This window comes from Ornithorhynchus anatinus, chromosome 3 (assembly GCF_004115215.2).
Source record: "Ornithorhynchus anatinus isolate Pmale09 chromosome 3, mOrnAna1.pri.v4, whole genome shotgun sequence".
NCBI lineage: Eukaryota > Metazoa > Chordata > Mammalia > Monotremata > Ornithorhynchidae > Ornithorhynchus > Ornithorhynchus anatinus.
In genome coordinates this window covers 124,120,496-124,146,408 of record NC_041730.1, presented here as the reverse complement: position 1 = coordinate 124,146,408, position 25,913 = coordinate 124,120,496, and the positions used below count along the sequence as shown (strand labels likewise).

The 25,913-nt window shown below is 47.7% G+C and overlaps 1 protein-coding gene and 1 non-coding gene across 3 annotated transcripts in view; both read right to left on the bottom strand.

Annotated features, from left to right (window-relative positions):
- The window catches only part of CRTAC1 (cartilage acidic protein 1), a 156,054-nt gene that overhangs the window by 71,984 nt on the left and 58,157 nt on the right, over window positions 1-25,913 (bottom strand). The window lies entirely within an intron of this gene.
- LOC114810551 lies at window positions 14,834-14,971 on the bottom strand. The gene has a single exon (XR_003758247.1). It is a non-coding gene; the product is annotated as a small nucleolar RNA SNORA7 (small nucleolar RNA).

Sequence of the window (25,913 nt, the reverse complement as noted above, 5' to 3'; positions counted from 1 at the left end):
GGAGATAAGAGCAGCGGGGAGCTCAGAAGAGATCTTTTGCCCTCTTGGGGGCCAGAGGGAGTCCGGTTGGGCTGGGAATCTAGAGGCAGGAGCTTTCTGGGCAGGTAGGTCCTGGGGGGGCAGGAGGAACAATACGGTTGAGGGAACGTTCCTGGGAGGAGTCTCGGATTTGTAGCGGTGTGAAGCAGCATGGTGTACTGGATAGAGCACGGGCCTGGGAGTCAGAAGATCACGGGTTCTAATCCCGGCTCCTCCAATTGTCTGCTGCATGACCTTGGGCAAGTCACTTCACTTCTCTGGACTTTAGTTACCTCATCTGAAAAATGGGGATTGAGACTGTGAGCCCCACACGGGACAGGGATTGTGTCCAACCCAAATTGCTAGTTTCCACACCAGTACTTAGTATAGTGCCTGGCACATAGTAAGCGCTTAACAAATACCACTATTATTATTATTGCTATTCCAGTGGGTGGGGGAAAAACAAAGGGAGGGGTGGGGAGAAGGGAAGGGCTGAGATGGTGCCAGAAGTTGGCAGCGAATCCCCTGGCTAGGCAGCCAATCGTGTGCTGTGGGAGGGCTCTGTTTTCTTATACGCATTTTTAGAGTGGGAGGTTGAGTCAAACCCTGGAAAAAACGGTCAGGTGGGTTCGCTACAAAACATTCTGGGGGGCACAAAAGTGGGAAACATTCCACTTACGGGGCTGTCTGGTCAGATGAAACCCACAATGGCGGGGACATGGGCTGGGCTTGAAACTGCTAAACGGAGAGACGCTCCCCTGCCCCACTGTGAATTTTCTTTCTCCAGCCTTGCCTCTCACAGACCAGGCCTCGGAGAATCATCTGTGCATTCCCTGCTCCGAGTTCCACACCAGAAAGGGGAGGCAGTTTTCTGCCCACAAAGGACCTCCTTATGGTGGGAGAGAAGCAGGCTTCGTTTGTGCCAGGGTGGAATGGGCAGGTCATGGCCCTGGCATGACTGAGCTTGCTATTTCAGTTTGGAAACGAAAAATAAAATCTATATCTTTACATTTGTAACATTGAAGACTCATCCTTAGGAGGATCCTCTTTTAAAGAACGGTGCCGTTACGGTTCCATATCAAAACTAACAACAGCACACTGAGAAGATCTTTACAAATTTAAAATATAAAATTGCATAATTGCCTGAGCCTCGGCACCTCTTTCATAATGACTTGATGAAGATGATGCTGCTGCTGCTGCTGAGGATGAAGTTTCTCATCCAGAACAATTTGTAAGCCTCGGTCCCGACCCTTCAGGACGGAGAAGCTACCTACAGGAATGGGTTGAAATAAGTGGTTTGAGCAGCACAACTTACACTCTCTCATCCCTGCCAGGTGTGCACGACTGGGACAAGCTGTGTAGATGGGCAGAGGTACAGCACGTGTGACTTGCCTACGAAGTTTTATTACCCGTAGAACACATCCATTTATGGCCAAAGTGACCACAGCTCACAGCGTCGACGCTGGCCTGGGAAGCAGCGTGGCTCAGTGGAAAGAGCCTGGGCTTCGGAGTCAAAGGTCATGAGTTCGACTCCCGGCTCTGCCACTTGTCAGCTGGGTGACTGTGGGCGAGTCGCTTCACTTCTCTGTGCCTCAGTTACCTCATCGGTAAAATGGGGATTAACGGTGAGCCTCACGTGGGACAACCTGATTACCCTGTACCTACCCCAGCGCTTAGAACACTGCTCTGCACATAGTAAGCGCTTAACAAATACCAACATTATTATTATGCCATGACTCAGAAGGTGTTGCATGGTGGGCAATGGGGCCTTCTCTGCCCTATTTATTTAATGCTATATGCTATATACTACCTATATGGCAAACACTTAAGGATGCCACATAGGAAGCAGCGTAGCCTCGTGGATAGATCATGGGCCTAAGAGTCAGAAGAACTTGGCTTCTAATCTCAGCTCCACCGCTTGTTTTTTGTGTGATCCTGGGCAGGTCGCTTGACTTCTCTGGGCCTGTTACCTCATTTGTAAAATGGGGATTAAGACGGTGAACTCCAAGTGGGACAGGGACTGTGTCCAACCCAGTTTTCATGTATCTATCTTAGGGCTTAGTAAGGTGCCTGACATATAGTAAGAGTTTAAAAAATACCATGAATTAAATTAATTAAGCACTGTAATAAGCACTCGGGTAGGTACAAGATAATCAGGTTGGACACAGTCCCTGTTTCATATGAAGCTCACAACCTAAGTAGAAGGGAGAAAAAGTATTGGATACCCATTTAGAGATGAGGATTTTAGACTATAAGACTGTTATGGTCAGGGATGGTCTCTATTGCTGTATTGTACTTTGCAAGCACTTAATACAGTGCTCTGCCCTCAGTAAGCACTCAATAAATACAATTGAATGAATGACTGAGGAAACTGGAGCACAGAGAAGTTAAGGGACTTGTTCAAGGTCAAACAGTAGGCAGATGGCAGAGCACCTCCCTTCTCTCTTTCTACTGCCCACCCAGCTCGCTCCGCTCCTCTGCCGCTCACCTCCTCGCCGTCCCCCGTTCACGCCTATCCTGCCGTCGACCTCTGGCTCACGTCCTGCTGCTGTCCTGGAATGCCTTCCCTCCTCACCTCCGCCAAACTCTCTTCCCCTCTTTAAGGCCCTGAGAGCTCACCTCCTCCAAGAGGCCTTCCCAGACTGAGCTTCCCCTTTCCCCTCTGCTCCCTCTCTGCTCCCCCTCCACCCTCTGCTCCCTTCCCCTTCCCCCCTTTACCTCCCCTCAGCTAAGCCCCCTTTCCCTCTGCTCCTTGCCCCTCTCTTCCCCTCCCCTCAGCACTGTGCTCATTTGTATATATTTTTAATACCCTATTAATTTTGTTAATGAGGTGTACATCCCCTTGATTCTATCTATCGTGATTATGTCGTCTTGTTTTTGTCCGTCTGTCTCCCCCAGTTAGATTGTGAGCCTGTCATTGGGCAGGGATTGTCTCTATCTGTTGCCCAAGTGTACATTCCAAGCACTTAGTCCAGTGCTCTTCACATAGTAAGCGCTCAATAAATACTATTGAATGAATGAATTGAATGAACCCAGGTCCTCTGATTCCCAAGCCCGAACTCTTTCCACTAGACCGTGCTGCTATTAAATCCCTAACAGGATTTATCGGTATAAATTAAGTACTGGATCAAAGGTTAAAGAGGGAACAAAAGAGGATATCCAGTCCCCTTGCTCATGACATGACGCCTTATGATCCCCCTGGGAGGCCTTTGACACCCCTGCAGAGAAGGAATCTGATAGAAAAGGTGACTTGCCCAAGGTCATGCAGAGAAACAGTGTGGTCCAACAGGATCAGCCCCTTGATTCTCAGAGCAGTGCTTGGCCATTCATTCAATAGTATTTATTGAGCGCTTACTATGTGCAGAGCACTGTACAAAGCACTTGGAATGTACAACTTGGCAACAGATAGAGACAATGGCCTTCTGGAGTACATTTGGATAACAAGACAGAGAAGCTACAAAACCCCACAGGAATCAAAACAATTGAAGGAAATTCCATGGTTGCAATCCTGTCCTGCGAAAGCCCAGGCACAATAGTAATTGTGGTATTTGTTAAGCACTTACTATGTGCCAGGCACCGTATTAAGCACTGGGTTGGATACAAGTAACTCGTGTTGGACACAGTCCCTGTCCCATGTGAGGCTCACAGGTTCAACCCCATTTTACAGATGAGGTAACCGAGGCACCCAGAAGTGAAATGATTTGCCCAAGGTCACACAGCAGACAAGTGGCAGAGCTGGGATTAGAACCCATGACCTTCTGACTTCTAGGCTTGTGCTCTATCCGCTGTGCCATGCTGCTTTCTCGCTAGTTTCACCTCCTCGTCAGGCTGCCCTGAGGAGGGGGCGAAGGGGCTTGTCACACTGAGCAGCCTCAGCTCTTCTCCATTTGCTTCCGTAGAAGAATAAAACACTATCTAAGCAGCAACAATAACCAAATTGGATTCTTTCCTAGAAAATGAACTACAGGCCACAACTCGGCTGGCGTAACCGTGCCGGCGTTTATTAACAGATATGTTAAAAAGTCCAACTGGCGGAGAGGTATCTGGCTTTATAGACTTAAGAAGCATTGGATTCAATCGGGCACCCAGGACTGGGGCTTCAGGCATTATTAAGTGGAATGGGTGGGAAGTCCATAAAGTGAAAAACGGGATTAATTCTCTTTATTAAAGTTCCTGGAAGCTGGGAAGCTAACTACAGGATAGGACAGAAGAACGTGGAACCAGCGCTTTATTGAGTGCAGAGAGATGGGTTCGGCTGCTTCTCCTTCAGCCCAGCTCCTAACGATGATAGTGATGATGAGGAGGTTGATAATCATAACAGAGGTATTAGTTAAGTACTTTTTATGTGCCAAGAACTGTTCTAAGCCCTGGGTAAATACCATGTAATCAGGTCAGACATAGTCCAAGTCTCACATGGCTATCAAAGTCTAAGGGGGAGGGAGAACAGATATTAAATGGCTAATTTACAGATGAGGAAATGGGGGCACAGAGAAAGTAAGTGACTTGCCCAAGGTCACACAATAGGCAAGTGGTGGAATGGGTTTTAGAATCTAGGTCTCATGACTTGCAGGCTCTTTCCATTAGGCCATGATGTTCTTTCTGATAGCTGTTTGGTTTGATGTAGAATTCCCCAGAGCAGCCCAAACCCCTAAAGGCCTCCCAAACCCCAGGGCTGATCTGGACCCTGCCCTCCCAGAGTCACTGCAGAGAGGAATGGATCCTGGTAAGTGGCATGATCAATTATCCAGTGTCAGGTCCCCACTCATTCTTCACTCTGCCGCTCAGTTCATTTTTCTACAAAAATATTCAGTCCATGTTTCTCCACACCTCAGGAACCTCCAGTGGTTGCCCATCCACGTCTACATCAAACAAAAACTCCTTACCACTGGCTTTAAAGCACTCAATTACCTTGTCCCTTCTTACCTCACCTTGCTACTCTCCTACTACAACCCAGCCCACACACTTCACTCTAATGCCAACCACTGTACCTCGATCTCATCTATCTCATCTCTAACCTCTCACCCACTTCTGTCTCTGCCCTGGAATGCCCTCCCTCTTCATATCTGACATTTATTCTCCCCATCTTCAAAGCCTTAATGAAGGCACAGCTCCTCCAAAAAGGCATTCCCTGAGTAAACCCTCATTTTCTCTTTCTTGCTCCCTTCTGCATCGTCCACACTTGCTTCCTTTATTCACCCCCTACTCCCCTCCCCTAACCCCACAACATGGCCTAGTAGCAAGAGCACAGGCTTGGGAGTCAGAAACGTGGGTTCTAATCCTAGGTCTGCCACTTGTCTGCTGTGACCTTGGGCAAGTCACTTAACTACTCAGTTACCTCATCTGTAAAATGGGGATTAAAAATGTGAGCCCCATGGGGGACAAGCTGATTAGCTTGTATCTACCCCAGTGCTTAGAACTGTGCTTGGCATATAGTAAGCGCTTAACAAATGCAATCATTATTATTATTATGTACATATCCATAATTTATATCAAGGTCTGTCGTCTCCTCCAGACTGTAAGCTCTTTGTGGGCAGGGAACGTGTCTGTTGTGTTACACTCTTCCAAGTGCTTAGTACAGTGCTCTGCACACAGTAAGCGCTCAGCAAATACAATTGATTTTTTTTGATTGATTGATGGTCACCCCCAGAAGGGAGGTTGCCTATTGACTTGGATCTGCGGAGTGGCAGCTGAGAATGGAGCCAGTATCTGCAGCTACTGCCCTCACTTGTTACTGCAGGGAGAAATTTTCCCCTTCCCCTTCCACATGACATCATCGAGCTCCGCTGTTTGCACAATGCAGCATAATTTCATGATGTCATATGGATGTTGTCCCGAACTCCGTAACCTAAAGCGTTTCCCCAAAGCCACGGTGGGTTCCTCATCGGTGCCGCGTCTGACTCAGCCTGGTCACCTTCAAATTTCTAATGGGGGCTGCTTCCTTTCTCAGCCTGAAGCCAGTCCTCTGGGTGTGTGTGTATGTGTGTTTGTGTGTGTGTGTGTGTGTGTGCCTGCTCCTCCTGCTATAGTGTGAGGGGATATGGGTGCATCTGTTTCTCTGTGTTTCTCACTCTCTTTCCCCTCCTCCTTCCTCCTTCCCTTCTCTTTTCTCTCCCATCTCCCTCTTGTTTCTGCTTTCCCTCTACCCCCATCCTTCATATTCCTTGGCCATAGTCCTGTCCCTTAAAATCAATCCCCCCATTGAGTTCCATTTTAAACTGGAGGGGAAATTTGGTCAGTTCACTGGGGGAGCTGACCTGGTCTGCCCTGACTAGCTCTAGTGAAGGAAGAACAGAAGGGCTCTATTCATCCTCAAAGTCACCCTGCTGGGGAGGGAGGAAGGTGTGTTTTCTCTGTGGAAGAGTTTAGAGTTTGAAAAATCATTATACCTGATCCTTGCCCTTGAGGAGGTTGTAATCTAATGGGGAGTAAAGGAGCTAAACTGACAAAAAACAATAGGTAAAAGAGTGGAAAAAAGTGGAAAGGAGAGGCAACAACCCAGGCCAATGAAGGTGGGGGTAAATTTCCACCTCTGCATCATGAGAAACTTCATCAGGCTAAGGGAGTGGGGTGGTTAGTTTCCTGAGATCTGGAAGAAGCTCTAGGCCCCCCTTGGAAGCACCTCAAAGTTTGGAGAGTCTGGGGCAGGGTACCCTCCAGGGGCCAGCTCAGGCTGGGTTTCAAAAATCTGGTGTTTCCCTCCCCACCACAGATATGTCTTGTGATGTTCAATCAATCAACCAATAGTGTTTATTGAAGACTTTTTGAGTACAGACCTTGGGAGAGTAAAATATAATGGAGTTGGTACACATGACCTCTGTCCTCGAGGAGTTTACAGCTAGGGGAAGTAACAGAGTATAAAAATGTGTGCATAAATGTTTTGGGGCTAGGGGTGGGGTGAGTATCAAGGTGGCTAGAGGGTACAGACCTAAGTATGTAGATGGGCAGAAGGGTGGAATAATAATGTTGGCATTTGTTAAGCGCTTACTATGTGCAGAGGACTGTTCTAAGCACTGCGGTAGATACAGGGTAATCAGGTTGTCCCACGTGAGGCTCCCAGTCTTTATCCCCATTTTACAGATGAGGTCACTGAGGCACAGAGAAATGAAGTGACTTGCCCATAGTCACACAGCTGACAAGTGGCAGAGCTGGGATTCGAACCCATGACCTCTGACTCCCAAGCCCATGCTCTTTCCACTGAGCCACACTGCTTCCCATAAAGGACAGGATGGGTAGATGAGGTTAGTCAGAAAAGGCTTTCTGGAGTAGATATTGTTGTATTGTACTTTCCAAGCGCTTAGTACAGTGCTCTCCATACAGTAAGAACTCAATAAATACGACTGACTGAATAATGAATATGATTAAGGCTTTGAAGATGGGGAAAGTGATGGTCTGTGCGATATGAAAAGGGAAGGAGTTTCACAGAGGAGGGAGAGTGTGAGCAAGAGGTGAACACTGAGAGAGATGAGATTAAGATACAGTGAATAGGTTGGTGTTAGAGGATTGAAGTGGTTGGGCTGGATTGTAATGGGAAAGATGTGGTTATCGATAATAGTGTTTAGCTTTAAGCTGCTCATCATAAATGGATGCCATTGGGGTTCATTCATTCAAGTTCATTGGAGTTCTTGATCCTATTTAGTTGCCATTGTTTTTACGAGATGTTCTTCCCCTCGACTCTATTGCCATCGCTCTCGTCTGTCCGTCTCCCCCGATTAGACCGTAAGCCCGTCAAACGGCAGGGACTGTCTCCATCTGTTGCCGACTTGTTCATTCCAAGCGCTTAGTACAATGCTCTGCACATAGTAGGTGCTCAATAAATACTATTGAATGAATGAATTCAATCGTATTTGGCGCTTACTGTGCGCAGAGCACTGTCATCAGTGCTTGGGAAGTACAATTCAGCAACAGAGACAATCCCTGCCCACAACGGGCTCGCAGTCTAGAAGGGGGGTGAATCTAGAAGCGGGGGAGGCATTATGCTACTGGGCCTTGGTGAGAGTCAGTTAGAAGATAAGCTTGGAAGAAGCGAAGAGGGCCAGCTGGAGGGGAACAGGAGAAGGGAGTTGATAGGTAGGGAGGAAACTGCTGTAGGAGAGCCTTGAATCGATCATTCAATTAATCAGTGGCATTTATTGAGTGTTTACTGTGTGCAGAGAAGTGTACTAAGCGCTTGGGAGAGTACAGTAGAAAAGAGCTGATAGACATGTTCCCTGACAACAACCTCTCCCCCGATTAGACTGTGAGCCTGTCATTGCGCAGGGATCGTCTCTATCTGTTGCCCAATTGTACATTCCAAGTGCTTAGTACAGTGCTCTGTACATAGTAAGCGCTCAGTAAATACTATTGAATGAATGAATGAATAAGCTTATGGTCCAGAGTGTACGGTCTTGAAGCTATTGGTTAGGAGCCTGTGTTTTATGTGAGATGAAATAAATAGACATTGGAGGTTTAGCGACGAGGGGAAGTGTATGGGTGATGTGTCCTGAGCCACATTTTAAAGAGATGATTTGTGCATCCACAAGCCAAATGGACTGGAGAGGCGAGAAGCACTGTGGCCTAGTGGAAAGTACACGGGCCTGGGAGTCGGAGAACTTGAATTCTAATCCAGCTCTGCTACTTATCTGCTGTGTGACCTTGGGCAAGTCACTTAACTCTCTGTGCCTCAATTACCTCAGCTGGAAAATGGGGATTCAATCCTGCTCCCTCTTGATTCCCCTGTGTCTACCCCAGCGCTTAGAACAGTGCTCGGCACATAGTAAGCACTTAACAAATACCAACATTATTATTATTATTATTATCTAGACTGTGAGCCCCAAGTAGGACAGGGACAGTGTCCAACCTGATTATTTTTGTATATACCCCAGTGTTTGCACATAGAAAGTCCTTTAACAAGTGCCATAACTGTTATTATTAAGGAGGAGAGACCAGTAAGGAGGTTGTTAAATTTATTTGGCTGGGAGGTGATAAAAACTTGAACCAGGATGGAGATAGTAAAAATTGAGGAGTGAATCCTACCAACCCACTCTCTTCTCCCACTAGATCTGGCTTTCACCTCTTTGTTCCTCTCAAGCTAACTGGAATCCGGGTGCTCACTTGCTCAAAGTCACAGAGCAAGGTCAGAGAGAGCTAAAATGAGATTTGAGCTCTATTCTGCTTTTTCTCTAGACTTCATTTCCTACTTTCCCTTTCTTCAGAAGAGAACTGTAAGAACAGGGCCCCAGTTGTGTATATCTCTATGATTCTATTTATCTTCATGATGTTGTTCTGCTTTGTTCTGCTTTGCTTTACTGTCTCCCCCGTTTAGATTGTGCCCGTTATTGGGCAGGGATTGTCTCTATCTGTTGCCAAATTAAACATTCCAAGAGCTTAGTACTGTGCTCTGCACAGAGTAAGTGCTCAATAAATACTATTGATTGAATGAATGAATGTGCCCTTGGTTCTGTGACCTTTGGGCATTTGATATGTGCCCCACCCGCAACCCCACAGCACTTATATACATATCTTAAAATGATATATTATAATTTATTTATATTAATGGCTATCTCCCCCTCTAGGCTGCAAACTCTTTGTGGGCAAGGAATGTGTCTGACAACTCTGTTGTACTTTACTCTCCCAAGAGAAGCAGCGTGGCTCAGTGGAAAGAGCCTAGGCTTGGGAGTCAGAGGTCATGGGTTCGAATCACTGCTCTGCCACCTGTCAGCTGTGTGACTGTGGGCAAGTCACTTCACTTCTCTGTGCCTCAGTTACCTCATCTGTAAAATGGGGATGAAAACTGTGAGCCTCACGTGGGCCGACCTGATTACCCTGTATCTAACCCAGTGCTTAGAACAGTGCTTGGCACATATCGTTTAACAAATACCAACATTATTATTATTATTATCATTATTATTACAGTGCTCTGCACATATAAGGGCTCAATAAATTGACTGATTGATGTGCCTTCAAGTCTAGGGCTTGAAAAAAGTTGAGCCTTGGCCAGTAAAAAAAAAGGGCAATAAAAATGTTAATAACATCAGCTCCATAGTCTTAGTTTCATTCCTCTCTCTTCACCCATCCCCTCCTCTCCTCCACAACAGATCTGTCTTTGGAGTGTTTAACTTGAATCTCTCCTTTCTCTTTCTGTTCCCTTTTGGTCTGGATTTCTTGGAAACTTGTGTTTGTGGGAGAGGGGCAGGCATATGCTCTGGGATCTCCTAGTTGATGCTCTGGGAGGCAGCAGGAGGGCTGGGGGTGGTTGGAAAAGTGTAGGCAGACAGGTGAAGGTTTCTACTGGCTGGAGTATCTTTGGAGCTTATCTATGAGGCTGAACTAAGAACAAACAGTGGGTAGTCTATGTGGGCACAAAATCCCATTTCCCTTTGCCTTTCTCCTCCCACAGGACATATGTGGGTTCTGCTGGAAGGTGGGAAAGGGAAGGAGAAGCACAAGAAGCTATGAGATCTAGTGGAAAGAGCAGGGGCCTGGAATTTGGAGGATCTGAGTTCTAATCCCAGCTCTTCTATTTGCCTGCTGTGTGACCTGGGGCTGGTCACTTCACAAGCAGTTTGGCCTAGTGGAAAGAGCCCGGGCTTGGGCGTCAGAGATCGTGGGGTCTAATACCGCCTCCGCCACTTGTCAGCTGTGTGACTTTGGGCAAGTCATTTCACTTCTCTGGGCCTCAGTTACCACATCTGTAAAATGGGGATTAAGACTGTGAGCCCCACGTGGGACAATCTGATTACCTTATATCTACCAGTGCTTAGAACAGTATTTGGCACATAGTAAGTGCTTAACAAATGCCATCAGTATTATCAGCACTCAGAACAGTGTTTGGCACAAAGTAAGCACTTAACAAATACCATCATTATTATTCACTTCTCTTTAAATTTCCTTATTAGTATAATGGGGATTAAATACCTATTCCTCCTCCTATTTAGTTTTGTAAGTCCCAGGTGGAACAGGGACTGTATTCAACCTAATTTGTATCTACTCCAGCACTTAGTACAGTGCTTGGCACGTAGTAAGTGCTTAAAAATACCGCAGTAATCATCATTATTGTTGTTATTAACAAGGAAAGAGGAATAAGCATTTTCCTTCTCATCCACTCAGCCTACGGTCGCTATCAAGCCTGGGGAATGCTTGCACCATCGCAGTGAAGTTATGGCTGGCAAGAACATCCAACCCTGAGCCCAAGAGAGGGCAGTCAACTCTCATGCCAATGGAGGGGAGAAGGTCTATAATAATAATAATAATGTTGGTATTTGTTAAGCGCTTACTATGTGCAGAGTACTGTTTTAAGCACTGGGGGAGATACAGGGTCAGCAGGTTGTCCCACGTGAGGCTCACAGTCTTCATCCCCATTTTCCAGATGAGGGAACTGAGACCCAGAGAAGTAAAGTGACTTGCCCACAGTCACACAGCTGCCAAGTGGCAGAGCCGGGAATCAAACCCATGACCCCTGACTCCCAAGCCCAGGCTCTTGCCACTGAACCACGCTAAGAGATATTTCCCCTATCACTAATCTACATCTATAATAATAATTGTGCTATTTGTTAAGCATTTACTATGTGTCATGGACTAAGCAATGGGGTGGTTACAAGATAATCAGGTTGGACACAGTCCCTGTCCCACATAGAGCTCACAGTCTTAATCCCCATTTTACAGAATCTTAATACTGAGGCACAGAGAAGCTAAATAAGTTGCCCAAGGTCACACAACAGACAAGTGGCAGAGCTGGGTTTAGAATTGACTCCCAGCCCCATGCTCTATCCACTAGGCCATTCTGCTTCTCCAATTACTATCATGTCTATCTCCCTCCCTCCCCGCCTCCCCATAGAATGTAAGCCCCTTGAGGGCAGAGCTCACTTCTACCAAATCTGTTTTATTTTCCCAAGCCCAGAACAAAGCTCTGCACACAGTAAGCACTCAGTAATTATCATGGATTGATTTAAAGTAGGGGAGGCAGTGAGGGCACTGTCCTAGGATCTGTCTGGATGATGGGGGAGAGGAGTTTCTGAATCAATGGAGGAGAAAGAGAGAGAGAAAGAAAGAAAAAGAAATAAAGAAAGGAAGAAAGAAAGATTGAGCATGCTGCATCCTGGGAGATGAGAGAGGGCAGGCGCTTCGCTGAGGAGCATGTAAAATTCATTTATGAGTAATTGAGAATTGATCACAGTGGTTTGTCCTGTTGGGAAGACAGGTACTTTAATCTTTCGTCCGAAGAAAGCTGGACCTGCAACCTCTGAATAATAATAATAATTATAATAATAATGACAATGATTGTTTTATTTGTCAAGCACTTACAATGTGCCATATACTGAACTAAGCCCTGGGGACCAAGGTCATCAGGGCAGACGCGGTCTCTGTTCCACATGGGGCTCACCGTCTAAGTGCCAGATTATGAGATGTTACTGAGCGAAAACTTATGGTTTTCTAATGAGCAGGCAAGCATTCTCATTCCCTTCTCCTACTTGCTATTAAATATGGCACAATTTAGTATATATTAAATACTATTACCGTATCGATTGTTATTTGTTTCAATGTTTAATTCAGTAACAACCTGTGTCCTGTAAGGGTTTTTAACCACTTTAATACTGCAGAAAATCTGCCAGCAAGTGTTTGATTTTCCAGAGGCTTTCCCAAGCAGCACTGACTCATCCAGCAAACAGTCTCCAGAAAGGGGCTATTCTGGCGGGGGGTGGGGGTAGGTGGGGAGGAGGGAGGAGGGGCAGTGGCTGAGCACAGCTACACAGCCTGATCGGACTGCAAACACAAAGAGAATAGCCCATTTTGGTTCCACCTGAATCACAGCAACATCCGCTCCCTCTGTCACCACGCACTAAATGATCCGAAACAGAAATTCAATACACACCTCTGGCACTCATGCAGAACGCCACGCGCTCACATCGCCGCCACATGAACATCCAGGGCAGGAATGCAAAAAGGAGAAACCTCGATTCAAAAAAAACAAAACAGCACTCGAGGCAGCGGACCGAACCTTAACAACACGGCTGTGGCTGAACGGAAGGACACACATCTGCTCAATAAATACTGAGGACTGACTGACGACGAGCAGCCTTTCAAGCGGCTCAAAGGCCTCTGTTACCACAGCAGACAATACATCTCTCCTTCTGCTCCTAAGAAGGAACTGGTTCTGCCTGATCCCCTTTGGGTTTGGGGTGGTATCCTGAACCCCAGGGAGGTGATCAGTTCCAGCTCGTCCTGAGGCTCAAGATGCTGTTAGATGGGCCCAGGGAAGGAGGAAAGATGCAAAGGCAGCACTTCTCCTGAATGATCCAGAATCTTCCAGAGCTGATCGCCCCCAAGGGCAGTGCCTAACCAGGATGGCTGACCCATTCACCAGCCCCAACTTGACCCTATGACCATCCTCCCTATGTGCCTGCAGTACCAGGCCCACACATGGCTGGAGAAGCCAGAACCCCAACAGCTCTCTGGAAGACCTAGAGAGAAGCAACTCAACAGCTGAGGAGGGATCCCTCACTCCACAGCTTACTCTGCAGTCAAGCGGTCCAAGGGGTGAGGCCTTCTAGGATCACGGTTCTTGTAGTTGTTTGCAGAGGGGCTGTGGAAAAGGGCCTCAGAAGGAAGCCCTCCACTGGCTTGGCCTAGGCAGGTGGGGACACGGCAAAAGCACCCCAACTCATTTCTGTCCCATCACTGCACGTGGAACAGTGCAGACAGCTGCCAAAATGAAACAGATGAAATGAGACCCAACAGGCCCGCTTCAACCTCAAGACAGCTTCAAGATACCCCAGGATTTTGGTGGGAGACCACTGTGGACCCTTTGAGAGATCCATGGCAGATGTGGCAAGTTTTGGTGGGCTGGGGGAAATTCCTGGAGACATCTGGGCTGACTCAGGTCCTCTGGACACACCTGGAAGCAACATTAACCTCTGATAATCAATACTTATTAGGCACCAAATGCTATGTTAAGCTCGCATTTTCTCCTACCTTTAGAACATGTCTTCTTGGATGTCTCACTGCCCTCTCAAACTTAACATGTCCAAAACAGAACTTTGTATCTTCCCAACCAAACCCTTTCCTCCCAATTTCTTTTCAGCATGGCATAGTGGATACAACACAAGCCTGGGAATCAGAAGGTCATGGGTTCTAATCCCAGCTTTGCCACTTGTCTTGGGCAAAACCCTGCGCTTCTCTGTGCCTCATTTACCTCTTCTGTAAAATGGGAACTAAGACTATGTCGGACAGGGACTGTGTCCAACCCGATTTGCTTGTATCCACCCCAGCTCTTAGTACAGTGCCTGGTACAAAGTAAGTGCTTAATAAATACCATAATAATAATAATAAAATCTGCCCTTTCCTCTCTATCCAAACTACTACAGTGTTGATCCAAGCCCCTATTATATCCACCCTTGACTACTACATCAGTCTCCTTGCTGACCTACCTGCCTCCTGTCTTCTTCTCACTTCAGTCCTTACTTCACTCTGCTGTCTGAATTCTTTTTTTAACCCAACAGTCCACATCTCCCCACTCCTTGAGGACCTCCAGTGGTTGCCCAATCACCTCTACATCAAAAGGAAATTCCTTCCCATCAGTTTCAAAGCACTAATTCAGCTTGGTCTCCCCTACCTTGTCTTGTTTTATGCCGTCAAGTTGTCTCCGACCCGTAGCGACACCATGGACACATCTCTCCCAGAACGCCCCACTCTCCATCTGCAATCGTCCTAGTAGTGTATCCATAGAGTTTTCTTGTTAAAATTCAGAAGTGGTTTACCACTGCTGCCTTCCGTGCAGTAAACTGGAGTCTCCTCCCTCGACTCTCTCCCATGCTGCTGCTGCCCAGCATGGATGAGTTTGACTTATAGCAGATTGCCTTCCACTCGCTAGCCACTGCCCAAGCTAGGAATGGAATGGGTAGGTCTCTGCTTGACTCTCCCTCCTGTAGCTGAGACTGGTAGAGTACTGAAAACTCTCCAGGTGCGACCCTGAGAGGGGCCTCCTATCTTAGCTTGCTGATTTCCTACTCCAACTCAGTCCGCACACTTTGCTTTTCTAACACCAACCTGCTCACTGTACCTTGATCTCATCCATCAAACCATCGACTTCTTGCCCACATCCTCCCTATGGTCTGGAACTCCCTCCTTCTTCAAATATGACAGACCACCACTCTCCCCGCCTTCAAAGCCTTATAAAAATTATATCAACTCCAAGAGGCTGTCCCCAACTAAGCCCTCATTTCTCCTACTCCCTCTCCCTCCTGCGTCATTGTTTCCACACCATGGCCCTTCCAGAACCCGTTCCCAGTGGGGGCTAGACTCTAGACCGTAAGCTAACTGTGGGCAGGGAACACGCCTAGCAACTCTGTTGGACTGTACTCTTCCAAGAGCTTAGTATGGTGCTCTGCACACGGTAAGCACTCAACAGATACCATTATTCGGTTGACTAAATGCATAGCTCTGTGAATAACGGATTTCCCTCGGCTCTAGAGACACGCCTCAGAGGCTCACCTGGAATGGGCAGAAAAAACGGTCCCTCCAACCCTGGTTCCGCCCCTCTCCTCCCACACCTCTCCCATTGCATGCCTCGGCCCCACCCCCATTCCCCAGAACAATGCTCAAATACCCTTTTGGATGGGGCAGGGGCCGTTGCTGGGAAACGGGAAAGAAGCCAAAGTGAAAACTACAAACGCCTGTTCCGAGATACAGAGCCTTGATATATTGACTTTGGCAAGTCTCGTCTGCCTTGTACTGCCAATAACGTTATTAAAATTGAACGTAATGGCCTGACCTTAATTGGCCTTATAAAGAGCACACAAATATAATGAAGTCTGAGCCCTGAGCAAGCACCTTCTGCCTCCTCTACCAGCCTGGTCAGGTCCCAGCGGGACTCCGGGCATCACCTTCTCACTATTCTCCCAGGGTACAGCCCTGTGCCACTCTCAAACAACCTGCACATTGCAACCAAAATCATCTTCCACATCCAAGGCTTTGACCTCACCGCTCTGTTACTATGATGATCCCAGCACTTGTCCTATCTTGCCTTGATTACCGCATCTACCACCTCACTGAGCTCCCTGCCTCCGTCACTCCCCACGCAGCCCGTACTTCACTCTACTGTCCGGATCATTTTACTACAAAACTGCTCAATCCATGTCTCTCTACTCCCCAAGAACCTCTAATGGTTGCCCATCCACCTCCACGTCAAACAGAAACTCCTCACTATTGACTTCAAAGCACTCAATCCCTTTCCCCCTTCCTACCTCACCTCGCTGATTTCCCACTTCAACCCTACCTGCACACCTCGCTCCTATAATGCCAACCTCTCTTGATCTCCTCTATCTCGCCACCAACCCCTTGCCCACATTCTGCCTGGCATGGAACTCCTTCCTACCTACAAAGCACGTCCTCCAAAAGGCCTTCCCTGACTCACTCTCTCTTCTCTCTCACCCTCGCACTTGAGTTTGCATGCTTTTTCCACCCCACCCTCAGGCCCACAGAACTTGTGTACATACCTGTGATATATTTATTTATAGTGTCTGTTTCCCCCTTTAGACTGTAAATTCCTTATGGGCAGGGAATGTGTCTACCAACTCTGTTCTATTTTACTTTCCCAAGTGCCTAGTACAGTGTTCTGCACACAGTAAATGCTCAGATTAATTGATTGATTGATTGTCTCTCACTGCTTTCCTTCCCGGGGTCCATACTGCCCACTAGGTCACAGCGAGGGCAGTTTTCATCTGGATATATACAGGGCAGCTTGGCCTAGTGAAGGACACAAGGACTGGAAATTAGGAGATGTGAGTTCTAGTCCCAGCTCTGCCTCTTATCTACTGGGTGATCTTGGGTGAGTCACTAAACTTCTCGATGCCACAGCATGGTGTAGTGGATAGAGCACGGGCCTGGGAGTCAAAAGGTCATGGGTTCTAATCTCGGCTCTGTCCCTCGTCTGCTGTGTGACCTAGTACAGGTCACTTAACTTTTCTGTGCCTAGTTACCTCATCTGTAAAATGGGGATTGAGACCGTGAGCCCCACATAGGGGACAGGGGACTGTACTAAGCACTGGGGTGGACAAGCTAATCAGGTTGAACACAGTTCCTGTCCCACATAGGTCTCAGAGTCTTAATCACCATTTTACAGATGAGGTAACTGAGGCACAGAAAAGTGAAGTGACTTGCCCAGTGTCACACAGCAGAGAAGTGGCAGAGCCGGGATTAGAATGCAGGTCCTTCTGTCTCCCAGGCCTGTGCTCTATCCATTAGGCCACACTTCTCACTTGATTACTGCATCAGCCTCCTGCTGTCCACCTGCCTCCTGTCTCTCCCTACTCCAGTCCATATTTCACTTTTATACCTGGATCATTGTTCTGAAGAAATGTTCAGTCCATGTTTCCCCACTCCTCAAGAACCTCCAGTCATTGCCCACCCACATGTACATCAAACAAAAACTCCTTATCCTAGGCTTTACGCACTCAATCACCCTTCCCCCTCCTACCTTACCTCCCTGATTTCTTACTACAACCCACACTGTGCACTATGCTCCTCTAATACTAACCTACTCACTGTACCTCAATCTCATCTATCTCACCTCCGACCTCTCACCCACATCCTGCCTCTGGCCTGGAATTCCCTCCTTTTTCCTATCCAACTGACAGTGACTCTTTCCACCTTCAAAGTCTTATTAAAATCACATCTCCTCCCAGAGGCCTTCCCCAATTAAGCCCTCATTTTCCCTTCTCCCACTCTCTTGTGCTTCATCTTTGTACTTGGATTTGCACCCTTTATTCACCCTTCCCTCAGCACCATGGCACTTAAGTTCAGATCTTTAAGTTATTCATTTATATTGGCTTTGTCTCCTCTTCTAGACCCTAGGCTCGTTGTGGGCAGGGGATGGGTCTACAAACTCTGTTATATTGTACTCTCTCAAGTGCTTAGTGCAGTCCTCTGCTCAGAGTAAGCACTTAACAAATGGCTACAATTATTATCGTTACTGTTATTATGTGCGTTTCTTCCCTCCCTGACTGCCATCTTCAACTGTTCACTCTCCAGTGGCCTCTTCCCCACTGCTTTCAAACATGCTCATAGCTATAATTCCCCTATTCTAAAAAAAACCCTCCCTTGACTCTCTGGCTCTCGCCAGTTATTGCCCCATCTCTCTCCTTCCATTCCTCTCTAAACCCTTTGAGGGAGTTGGCTAACCCACTGCCTCTACTTCCTCTCCTCCAATTCTCTCCTTAACCCCCTCCAATCTGACTTCCACCCTCTTCACTCCACCAAAACTGACTCAAAGGTCACCAATGATCTCCTTCTTGCCAAATCCAACAGCCTCTACTCCATCCTGATCCTCTTCAACCACTCAGCTGCCTTTGACACTGTGAACCACCCCCTTCTCCTGGAAACATTATCCAACCTGGGCTTCACTGACACCGTTCTCTCCTCATTTTCCTCCTCTCTATAGCCATCCTTCTCAGTCTCTTTTGCTTGTCCCTCCTCGGCTTCCCACCCCTTAACTGTGGGAGCCCCTCAGTGCTCACTTTTGGTCCCCCTTCTATTCTCCATCTACAACCACTCCCTTGAAGAATTCATTCACTCTCGTGGCTTAAACTACCATCTCTCTGTGGATAATTCCCAAATCTTTATCTCCAGGCCTCCTTTGCTGCAGTCTTTCATTTCCTCAATCAGCCAGTGATATATATTGAGCACTAATTGTGTGTAGTGCACTGTGCTAAACACTTGGGAGAGTATAACACAATTAGCACATATAATAATAATAGTTATGGTATTTGTTAAGTGCTTACTATGTGCTGAGCACTGTTTTAAGCACTGGGATAAATCAGGTTGTCCCATGTGGGGCTCACAGTCTTAAACCCCATATGTTCCCTGCCCACAATGAGCTGCCTTCAGGACATCTCTACTTGTATGTCTCAAACCTCAACACCTCAAACTTAACTCCTCATCTTCCCCCCTAAACCCTGCCCTCCTCCATCTTCCTCATCACTATAGACAGCACCACCATAGTCCCTCTCTCGTAACCTTGGTATTATCCTTAGCTCATCTCTCCCATTCAATCCCCATATTCAGTGTCATCAAATCCTGTCAGTTCTACCTTCACATCATCAATAAAACCTACGCTTTCCTCTCCATCCAAACTGCTATCACGTTGATCCAAGCACTTATTTTATAACTGCATCAGCCTCCTGACTTGCCTTCCTGCCTCTTGCCTCTCCCCTCCTAGTTCTTACTTCACTTTGCTGCCCAGATCATTTTTCTAAAAAACTGGTTCAGTCCACATCGCCCCACTCTTCAAGAATGTCCAGTGGTTGCCTATCCACCTCCACATCAAACAGAAACTCCTTATCGTTGGCTTTAAAGCACTCAATCACCTTGGCCCTCCTATCTTACCTCATCGATTTCCTATTTCAACTCAGCATGCTCACTTCACTCCTCTAGTGTCAACCTGCACACTCTACCTTAATCTTGCGTATCTCGCCACCACGCCTCACTCACGTTCTGCCTCTGGCTTGGAACTCCCTCCCTGTTCAAATCCTACAGGCCATCACTCTCCACTCTTTCAAAGTCTTCTAAAATCACATCTCCTTCAAGAGGCCTTCCCAACTAAGCCTTAATTTCCCCTACATCCTCTCCCTTCTGTATTATCTTTGCATCTGGATTTGTACTCTTTATTCATCCTAAACTCAATCCCTCAGCACTTATGTACCCATCTGTGATTTATTTTAATGTCTGCCTCCCTCTCCAGGAGCTTCTTGTGGGTAGGGAATATGTCTACCAACTCTGTTATATTGTGCTTTCCCAAGCGCTTAATACAGTGCTCTCCCCACAATGAGTGCTCAATAAATGTGTTTGATCATTTGATTGATACTCAGAGTGGATACAGTCCCTTTTACACTCGATGCACAGTCTGAGATAGAGCGGAAGGGCATTTTACAGATGACGAAACTGAGGCCCAGAGAGGGTAAGTGGTCACACAGTTGCCAAGTGGCAGAACCAGGACTAGAATCTGGGTGTTTGCATCACAGAGTGGGTGAATCGATATGTATAGAAGGGCCTTGGGTGGCTGAGTGCACGTGGGCTCAGATGGAGCATTTCAGAGAAAGATGTCCCTCCCCAGACCCTCACACACTGAACCAGTAGGAGGAAACAGAGGGTTGGAGGCCTCCCCCCGCCACCCATTACCACCTCTTTAGAGCATTTCTCACTACGCCTCTCTCCCATCTCTCTCACTGCTGACCCCTTTCTCATGTCTTTCCTCCAACTGGAACACTCTTCCCCTGCCCATCTGGCAGACTGCTTCTTCTGAAATCACATCTTCTCCAGAAGGCTTCCCTGACCGGTCTCTCATCGCCCATCTGTAGTTCCCTTCCTAGTGCCACTCCAGTATTTCTGTATCACCTAAGTCCTTGGGTACTCACCCCGTCTCCCTAGTAGCACTTACGTACACAGCTTTAAACTCTGTTGCTTCTCCGGCGTAATTTATTTTAGTGTCATCTCCCCCATTATGTTGGCTATTCACTCTCCTACCCCCAAATTTAATAATAATAATACTTATTATCGTACTTGTTAAGTGTTTACTATGTGCCAAGCACTGTACTAATTGCTGGAGTAGATTCAAGTTAATCAGGTTGGACACGGTCCCTGTCCCACATGGGGCTCACACTTTTAATCCCCATTTTACAGACGAGGGAACTGAGGCCCAGAGTACTGAAGTGACTTGCCCAAGGTCACACATAAAACAAGTGGCAGAACTGGGATTATAACCCAGGTCCTTCTGACTCCTAGGGCGGTGCTCTATCCATTAAGCCACTATGCACAAGGAAGCACTCAATAAATTCCGCTGATTGATCAATTGATTCCCAGAGGACCCCAGGTCGGGGACGGCCACACCAACCCTTCTTCACACTTCCCAATTTACTTGAAAAACCCAGGGGGGTGAAAGCGATTTAGTGGTGGTCGGCCCATCCTTTACCCTTTGACTAGCTCCAGAGCAGTTCAGTTCCTGGAAGATGTGAAATTGATTTCGTAGAATACTTATCTTCCCCTCAATTTCAGTGTCTGCCTTTGCCCCCCATTAGTCTTCTGCAGGGCGTTGAAGCATGTATGGAACAGGGCTTTCAGTGGAGAGAAAGTGTGTGTCTGTGGTGGGTATGTGTGTTGTGTGTGTATACACACACAGGGGATGTGGGAGGAGGGAGGGGGGCGAGGAGCGGCTCACCAGGAATCAGCAGATCTTGGACCCACCCCGGGCCCCTCTCCACCCTGGGTCAGGGAGGACAGGATAGCTTCCGAAGACCAAAATTTATGCTCCTCATTTAGGAGGAGGAAAAAAGACCCTTTTATTCTTCTTGATATATTTAGTAACGACCTTAAAGCGTCTGTGAGGCTGAATGAATCGGTGCATCTCGCCCGCCGCATTAGAAAGCAGCTGCCTCGGCTCAGTCGAGAGGGAGGGAGAGGAAAGGGAGGGAAAAGGTGGTGGAGGTGCAGGGCGGTGGTGATGGGGGAGCGGGGGGGGGGGGGGGGGGGGGAGAAGAGAGATGGAGGAGGGAGGAGGAGAGAGAGATAGGGAGGGAAATCATGGAGACAGGATGAAATGAGAGGCCAGAGAGACAGAGATGAGACAAGGAAGAATCAAAGGAAAGAGAGAGGCAAGCGAGGGGCTGGTCAAAGGCGTGGAGATTTGTGGGGATGTTTTGAGGCGGGATGGGAGGCTGCTGTGCTAGGTTGATTCCCTGCGAGGCTGCAGAGGGGTCAGCAAAGGGGGAAGGGGTGGGGGAGAGGGAGACGCTCTGAGAAAATCTGGTTAAATGGCAGCACTTAAGGCCTGGGTGAAGGAATCCCATTTGCTCCCAGGGAGACTGCTGCAAATTTATATGTCGGCATTTAACACAAAATGCACTTGGACCAATCCCAGCAAGGAGAGAAATCTCAGGCCCTGGATGGCTGACTCTCCGTCCCTCTATCTCTCCCCTTATCCCCCTCCCACGCCCCATCCCTCGCTAGAAAGTGAGGGGCAAGGGGGGGAAGGGGGCCCTGTTCCTGAAGCCCGAAATCCAGTCCCCTCGTCCCCTCACCTCCAACATAGAGAGGGGAAAGCAGGGAAGCATGGCCCAGGAATCTCCTCCTTATTCTCCTTTGGGCAAAGAGTTGTTGCAGGGCTCTCTCTCTCTCTCTCTTGCCTTAGAGAGAAGCTTCAGGGTAAATCTTATCTTCACGCTTCAAGGAGAAAGGAAGGAAGTTTAACTCCTTCAGGGGATGTGGTCAGACCTGGACCCTGAGCCTAGTCTTCTCTTTCTCGGAGAATTAGGAGCTACGGCTAAGTGAGACGCTGTCCAAGCAGATGTAGACTGCTTGATGCCATCCGGCCGGACCAGGAGTCCAGTCAGGGGTGTTTCCCTCAGAACAATCTCTGCGGTGAAGACGTTTTCCCCGCTTCACCCAGGTTTAGCGGCAGCTCCTGCCCTTTCTAAGACTCCCCTCCTCCTCTCCTGGAGAAGAGGAAGCAGTGAGCACAAGGAGACATTTGCTCCGAAACGTAAGCAGTATTGGATGGGCCAGACACCCTAGCTGTATCTTAAAGGGCATGCACACTTGTCACTAAGCAGTCAGGATAGAGAGAATGTGAGTCCCCACTCTCCACCTTCGCAGGCTGGAATCTTTCCTAGTTGTTCTCAGGAATACTTCCCACAGTAGCAGATCCTCAGTTTGTCCTTCCTTCTTCCTTGCCCCGAGGGAAATCCATTCTGTGATGGAGGACAATGTGATGAGCAAGCTGTCACAGTCTGGGCCCCAAAGTTGATGAGCTAGTAGACATTACCTGGCCTTTGTAGCCTGCTTTTGGTCTCAAGTCTGGTCCACTCGAGATTTGGGATTTGGGTTTAGACTAGAACTGGACCTACCAAGAGCTCTCTGGGATGGGATGGGGAGGTCTGTGTTCCGCCGGGAGCAGGTTCTCATGAGCTCAAATCAGCCCCGAAGAGAAGCAGCGTGGTGTAGTGGATAGAGCGTGGGCCTGGGAGTCAGAAGATCATGGGTTCTAATCCCTACTCTGCCACTTGTCTGCTGTGTGACCTTGGGCAAGTCACTTCACTTCTTTGGGCTTCAGTTACTTCACCTGTCAAATGGGGATTGAGACTGTGAGCCCCAGGTGCGACAGGGACTGTATCTAACCCGACTTGCTTGTATCTACCCCCAGCACTTATGACAGTGCCGGGCACATAGTAAGCACGTTTAGAAGCTCCCTTCCTGGAGCAGAGTTGCCTTATGCCCGGCATGTTCAGGGTGGAGACAGGTGCATAAATGAAAGGGAAAGTTGGTTAATTGTGAAATGAGCTGGGACAATCCCAACCAATAAGTAATCACAGACTAAACAACAACAGACCCAGCGGAGCAGACAAAAAGACATCAGGGTCGTAATGAGGACAAAGGATAAAGACTTCAGTGGAATGAAACTTCCAATCATCTGGGATCCTTGTGATTGAATCAGGTCTCACTTTGTCAAGAACTGGGGGTAGTAAAGTCAATCAGTCAATCATATTTATTGAGCATTTACTGTGTGCAGAATACTGATCTAAGTGCTTGAGAGAATACACTATAACAGAGTTAGTAGACAAGTTCCCTGCCCACAACGGGCTTATAGTCTAGGGGGGTTGTGAGGCTTCCCTTTGATAAAAGACAGGCATGGGCATGCTGAAAAGCAGTGGGGCCTGGGAAAAAAAGCACAGGTCTGAGAGTCAGAGGACCTGATTCTAATCCCAACTCTGCCACTTGTCTGCTGTGGGACTTTGGAAAAGCCACTTCTCTGTGTCTCAATTTCCTCATCTGTAAAATGGGAGATTCAGTATTTGTTCTCCCCCTTAGACTGTGAGCCCCATTTGGGACAGGGACTGATTAACCTGTCTCTCTGCACCCAATAAGCGTGCAATAAATACCATTGATTGATTGATATTCTTTTATAAATGGTACTTTTATGGCCCTTATTATGTGCCAGTTACATACTAAACACTAGAATAGATTCAAGCTAATGAGGTGCACACAGTCTATGTCTCACATGGGACCCACAGTCTTAATCCCCATTTTATAGATAAAGTAACGGAGGCACAGAGAAGTTAAGGACTTGCCCAAGGTCACCCAGCAGAGAAATGGCAAACCCCGGATTAGAATCTAGGTCCTTCTGACTCTGAGGCCTGTGCTCTCTCCACTAGGTCAAACTGCTTTTCAGTTTCTGAATCTTTTTCTCAGATTGATTAGTGCTTAGTGCTTACCCCAGTGCAATATTTGGCATATAGTGAGCACTTAACAAATGCTCCCTGCCCTCCAAATGGGTACTTTGATGAAAACAAACCCGTAGGACATATTCCATATGCTCTCTGGAACCAGGAGTAGGTTACTACTGTCTCTGACCCATTACTTCTACCTTCCTTACTTCCAATAAGGCCCTTCCTTGTCAGCCTCACCAACCACACCTTCCCCTCCTTTCAAAGGATCTCCTCCAGGAGACACTCCCCAACTCATCATAATTACATCCCTAATTAATCCTTAATTTAGTCTTATGCTCTATTATTTCCCCAAGCCATAATTTATTTTCTGTATCCCCCTCTAGACTGTGTGCTCCTTGTGGGTAGGGATCATTTCTACTAACTACATTGTACTCTCCTAAGGGCTTAGTACAGTAGTCTGTATGCAGTAAGCATGCAATAGATACCATTGATTAAATCCTCTGATCATTCCATCCCATCAATTCATTCATTCAATAGTATTTATTGAGCACTTACTATGTGCAGAGCACCCTACTAAGCGCTTGGAATGTACAAATCGGTAACAGAGACAGTCCCTGCTCTTTGACGGGCTTACAGTCTAATCGGGGGAGACAGACAAGAACAATAGCAATAAATAGGATCAAGGGGATGAACATCTCATTAAAACAATAGCAAATAAATAGAATCAAGGTGATGTACATCTCATTAACAAAATAAATAGGATGATGAAGATATATGCAGTTGAGCGGACGAGTACAGTGCTGAGGGGATGGGAAAGGAGAGGGGGAGGAGCAGAGGGAAAGGGGGGAAAAGAGGGCTTAGCTGAGGAGAGGTGAAGGGGGGTAGAGGGAGCAGAGGGAAAAGGGGAGCTCAGTCTGGGAAGGTCTCTTGGAGGAGGTGAGCTTTAAGTAGGGTTTTGAAGAGGAGAAGAGAATTAATGTTGGTATTTGTTAAGCGCTTACTATGTGCCGAACACTGTTCTAAGCGCTGGGGTAGACACAGGGGAATCAGGTTGTCCCACGTGGGGCTCACAGTCTTAATCCTCATTTTACAGATGAGGTAACTGAGGCACCGAGAAGTTAAGTGACTTGCCCGAATTAGTTTGGCGGAGGTGAGGAGGGAGGGCATTCCAGGACCGCGGGACGACGGGGCCCAGGGGTCGACGGTGGGATAGGCGAGAATGGGGAACGGTGAGGAGGTGGGCGGCAGAGGAGCGGAGCGCGCGGAGTGGGCAGTGGAAAGAGATAAGGGAGGAGAGGTAGGAGGGGGCAAGGTGATGGAGAGCCTTGAAGCCTAGAGTGAGAAGTTTTGTTTTTGTACGGAGGTTGATAGGCAACCACTGGAGGTTTTTAAGAAGGGGAGTGACATGCCCAGAGCGTTTCTGCAGGAAGATGAGCTGGGCAGTGGAGTGAAGAATAGACTGGAGCGGGGGGAGAGAGGAGGAAGGGAGATCAGAGAGCAGGCTGACACAGTAATCTAGCCGGGATATTACGAGAGCCTGTAACAGTAAGATAGCCGTTGGGGTAGAGAGGAAAGGGCGGATCTTGGCGATATTCTAAAGGTGAGACTGGCAGGTTTTGGTGACGGATCGGATGTGTGGGGTGAACGAGAGAGCCGAGTCAAAGACGACACCGAGGTCGCGGGCCCGAGAGACGGAAAGGATGGTCG